The 5,613-nt window shown below is 34.3% G+C and overlaps 1 non-coding gene across 1 annotated transcript; it reads right to left on the bottom strand.

Annotated features, from left to right (window-relative positions):
- Positions 1–4,152: 4,152 nt before the first annotated feature.
- Positions 4,153–4,259, bottom strand: LOC132539640 (U6 spliceosomal RNA). The gene has a single exon (XR_009550975.1). It is a non-coding gene; the product is annotated as a U6 spliceosomal RNA (small nuclear RNA).
- Positions 4,260–5,613: the final 1,354 nt, after the last annotated feature.

The raw sequence follows: 5,613 nt of genomic DNA on the forward strand, positions 1-5,613 counted from the left end.
CCTCAATTTCTCTCTGTCTTATCCAATAAAAAGAATGAGAAAAAGTGGTCACCAGGAGGAGTGGTTTCATAGTGTAGGCACCCAGCCCCATTCTCTAAACAATTCACCAAACTTAGAACTTTCACTCTGAACATGATTATTTTTATTAAGTAGTACTTAATTTGGCATGCACGTGTTGTTGATAATTTCTAAAGTGACTAAGTGGAAACAGTATAAACAATAATTGAGGAATTTGTAAAACGCCAAATTCATTTTATGTATGAGCCTGATGCTGTTGTTTCTTCTCCGTCTCCTTCATCCAGTACAGTTGTAGAAACATGAAGATTAGAGGTTAACTTCTAAGAAGTAGAGAAACAAATGGATCTCTGTTCTCATTTAGTTTTATTTTTTCCCACTTATATTTATATGACATAACAAAGCTTTTCTTACACTACATCTGTCATCTTGTTAAAAAAAAAATCTTCTCTCCTCTTTCTCATTTCTTTTCAGAATCTTACTTCTATGAAAGAATTGTTCTTCATACTTGAGTTCTCAGAGCTGATATGTTTAGGACTGCTAGCACATTTGTGATTGGGCTACCAAAATTTAACAGTTGGTAACCTCAACTCATTTCTAGCCAGAGGGAGCCATTAACTCTAATGAGGCAGCCATATTAACATACTGGAATCAGATTGGCAATCAGCTTCCTGGTAATTGGATTAGTAGAATACTATGAGTTTCAAGTTTCAAATATGCAATTTGCATATTCATGCAAATCCTGCTTCACTTTGATTTATAACTCTTTTATATATATTTACATGGCAGTTTTGCAATTTATAAGTGAATGACCATCCAAAAGAGAATGTGATTGATTTGATTTAGCTCACATGAATGTTTAAAAATTGCAGTTTAGAGAGATTGACAAAATGTGATTTCTTATTTACATATATTTATCTATTGTATGCCAACACAAACCTTAGTATATATGCCTTTACTTATGTAGTAAATCAGAATGTAATCTAATTTTTTTAATTTACATATTCTATAAAGTTATGTTTCTGTATATTGCTCTTAGAATTTTAAAAGCAGCTTCCAAGACTTGGTGCAATAAACTATCCATTTATTGTTTTTTTAAAGCTTGCATTTCATTACTTAAAAAGGTAGAAGCTTCTGTATTTTGTGACATGCCTCCATACTTTTTTGGTCCTTTAATTTCCTGTTTGTTTTTTTGTTTGTTTGTTTTGAAATAAATCATGTCTTTTTATAACCAGGAGGACAGTCAGCTGTAATGAAATTAAAATACTATAGGATGGGAATCACTTAATTATGCTCTGAGTTTCAGATTATTCCTCAAAACATAGGCCCAGTAGTTTCCCAAAGATTATTAAAAATATAAATTCGTCACTATATCACATATAGGATATGAAATTAGTCACAGTATGATATATATGAATATGCTATGCTTTATGTGTAACACATTGGCAATTTGTTGCTACTCATTAACTTATTTCAAAACTTAGCTATTTAAACAAAAAGATATAAATTCGCTTACAAAATTTTTTAGGACAAGTGTCTAAGAACATGTTTATTTATTTTTTATATGTATTTATTTTCCCTTTTGTTGCCCTTGCTGTTTTTCATTGTTGTTGTAGTTATTGTTGTTATTGATGTCATCCTTTTTAGTTAGGACAGAGAGAAATGGAGAGAGGAGGGGTAGACAGAGAGGGGGAGAGAAAGACACTTGCAGAACTGCTTCACTGCCTTTGAAGCGACCCCCTGAAGTTGGGGAGCCCTGGGCTCCAACCAGGATCCTTACACCAGTCCTTGAGCTTTGCGCCACATGTGGTTAACCCGCTGCGATATCGACTGACTCCCTAGGAACATATTTATTAAGTTAATCTGGTTTAAGTTGACAGTTAAAAGCAAAATTATGTCACCTCAAACTATTTCTTAAGTCTGTTTGTCTTCAATTTTCATCCTGTGCCTTTTTGGTAACTTTCCTTATTAAAAGACCCTCCCCCTCTTCTGCCTGTAGTAGTGCTTAAGTCACATCAATAGAAGTCCTTCTTTCTTCTATTAAGTTTCTTTGCATTAGAAGTATTTTTTTGTTTCTTATATTTTATGGATCTCCTCTAGAATAGATGGTATACCTATTTGCTGCTAATGAACTTCTCTTGACCTTTACTCTTACTATTTTTTTTTTACCAGTTTTGAAAAGTGCAGTAGACTTCTTTTCACTCCCACGCAATCAAGATGTTAGTTGTTGCAAATATAATTTGAATGTTGGGGATTCAAGCAGTAGTGCAGAGGGTTAAGCGCACTGCTCAAGGACTGGCATAAGGATCCTGGTTGGAGCCACTGGCTCCCCACATGCAGAGGAGTCACTTCACAGGTGGTGAAGCAGGTCTGCAGGTGTCTATCTTTCTCTCCCCTTTCTGTCTTCCCCCCCTCCATTTCTCTCTGTCCTATCCAATGACAGCAGCAACAACAACAATAATAATAATAACAATGATAAAACAACAAGGGCAACAAAAGGGGAAAAAAATGGTCTTCAGGAGCAGTGGATTTGTGGATACAAGCACCGAGCCCTGGCAATAACCCTGCAGGCAAAAATAAATAAATAAATAAATATATAAATAAATAAAAATGAATAAAAATCAAATTAAAAAATAATAATTGGAATGTTGTATTAAAATGTATGGCCATTCAATGGTTCAGTACAACTTAAAGTTTGGGTTTTTTTTGCCATTTCTTTCTTTTTTCATTTTGTTTGATAGGACAAAGCATAGTTGAAAGGGGAAGATAGGGAGAGAGAAAAACTAGACACCTGCAGACCTGCTTAAATGCTTGTGAAGCAAACCTCCCACCCCTGCAGGTGGGAAGCTGGAGGCTTGAACCAGAATCCTTGAACTGGCCCTTGCATTGTGCGCTTAACCTGGTGTGCTACCACCCAGCTTAATCAAAAGTTTTTTTCAGAGAGTTGCTCATAATATGAGTTAACTTAACTTGGAGGAAGTGATTTGAGAGTTTTTATTACCCTACTAGGTAAGCGATTTCTGCTCCATATTACAGACATGTTATGTGCAAATTCCTATAATTTTGACAAGTTAGCACAATTACTGAACATAATAGAAGTTGAAAAACTTTTTTTTTTTTTTTTGTCAATGACAAGATAGTCCATATTGTAAACTCGGGAGTCTATGAGGTAAACTATGGAGATTTCACAGCATCTTTTGTAAGTACATGACAAAAACAATTTTCAAAATATTCAGATTGTAGTAATAACGACGTACAACCCTCCTGCTCATGAGAAGAATGAAAATCTTTCTGATTCAAACTATTTCACTTAATTTCTTCTAAAAATAATTCTTCTCAGTTATTAAAAACAATTGCAAATAGAATTTTATATAGTTTCCCTTAACACTGCCTTTCACTTATCACTGTTACATACTTATATCAACTATCCGCATACATTTAATTGAACCTACTCATCACTTAAAAAAATCTGTAGGTCTGCATTAGATTGATTACTTTATGTTTCCTTTTATCATGCTATTAATTATAGATTAATATCTTCCAAACGAAAGATACGCAGAAAAATCTTCACTACAACAGTTAAATGCGTATTGAAATATAGAAATTTTCTTTCTGCTTGCTTCAGGATAACTTATAGTTTGAGATATTTTAATTCCCACAAGTTATGTAGCAATAGAGGTTTCATTTCTTCTTTTAATATGTGACAGCATGGGAAGTATATGAAACAATTTTACTTTATTTCAGAGACAAGTCAAATCAGCTGTCATTGAAATAACTTTTGCATATAAGCATTCTATTGCTTTGTGGTTTTAGGTTCGCACATTAAGAGATACTATGAGTAAAGGCTAATTTTAAAGCCAATTTTTTTATAGTTTCAAAAAATTTACAATCTTTTAGGTGTGGAGACTTTTAGCTAGAATATAGAATTTCTGTATGATAAAGCATGTTAGGATGATACTAAACTTATGGTATTAATTCTGAGAGCAAATGAAGTTCAAATGTTAGACTGTTGGTTCAGTAATATAATGCCATCAAAGTTCAAAATTATGGATACTATACTTAATAGTTATATATTTTCACAATGTTTGTGATTTTATCCAGATAAGACTTTTTTGGTTACACACACACACACACACACACACACACACACACTTGATGAATTTGCATGCCAACTTTGTGAGGGGGCCATGCTAATCTTCTATGTACTATTTCAGTTTCAGTATATGTGCTGCTGAAGTGAGCACTCCACACACAATTTTAAGCACTACCCACTGTTCCTTATCTTCCGAAATTCTACATCAGGGTGTACTAAAATGTGTTTCCTCTCTTTTTTGAAAATACTATCCTTTATAGTTGTTCTGTGCGGACTATGATAGAGGCTAATACAAGCTTAGCATCAATTATTTGAGTAAAAAACTGAGAATACTTTATAGCAATTATTGACTTTCAAAACACAAGAGAAACATTGCACTTTGCTAGTTTTTACTACAAATATCTGATAATTTCTCTCTTGTAAATGGCTATGTAAAATGTTTATATATATATATATATATATATTTACTAATTAATGAACGAGAAAGAGGGAGAAAGAGAACCTAATCATCACTTTGGCACATGTGATACCAGAGATCAAAGTCAGGATATTGTGCTTGATAGTTTATTGCTTTATCCCTAGTGCCACCTCCTGGGCCATGATTTTTATTTTCTATAACTACATCTTCTCAACTATTATAAATAAGCATGATTTAATTAATTCATTTTGATAAGTGACCTTTTTTGCTTGAGTAGTAATGAGACAATTGGAAATGATTATCAGTTATTCTCCTATATTCCCCTTTGTTTTGTGACAAGGTTTAAATTTCTATTTTTTTATCATTGCTTTCTTGTGACTTTTGTGATATTTTGATAGATATTTAGTCTACTAATGTCTATGGATATTGGATTCCTTGGTTACAACTAGTATTGTTACATGATACACATAATGCTTCACTTTATAGTTCCATACCAGGATAATCCATATATCATGTTCCGGAAAGAGGCAATATTTGATTTTTGTTTTGTTTTGTTTTGTTACCAGAGAACTGCTCTGCTCTGCTCTGGTTTATGGTGGTGAGGGGTATTGAACCTGGGTCTTCAAAGTCTCATGTGAGAATTTCTTTGCATAACCATTATGCTATCTTCTCCACCTAAAAGACAATTCACTTATTTTCTTGTTTTGACATGATATATATGCCCTAATAGCGCAAAATAAATCTTCTTCTTCTAGCGTTTGCCTTTCTTCCATAGCCAGTCAACAGTGTCAGGTTGAGCCTGATGTAAAGTTTCGAGACCTCCTTTGAATCTGGAGAGGGGGCAGTCATTGACTATGTGGGTCATTGTCTGTAGCCACAGGAGCAGTTCGGGTTGTCTCTGGCTCCCCAGCGATGGAACATAGGGCGCACCGACCATGGCCTGTTCGATAGCGATTGAGGAGGGTCCAATCATAACGTGCTAGGTCAAAGCCAGGTTGACTGACGCCTGCAGGGGTCTGTGATGAGGTGTTTGTTCTTTACCTCAGCTGACTGCCAACTCTGTTTCCAAGAGTCTGGAACAGAGAAG

The sequence above is a fragment of the Erinaceus europaeus genome, chromosome 7 (genome assembly GCF_950295315.1).
Source record: "Erinaceus europaeus chromosome 7, mEriEur2.1, whole genome shotgun sequence".
Lineage (NCBI taxonomy): Eukaryota > Metazoa > Chordata > Mammalia > Eulipotyphla > Erinaceidae > Erinaceus > Erinaceus europaeus.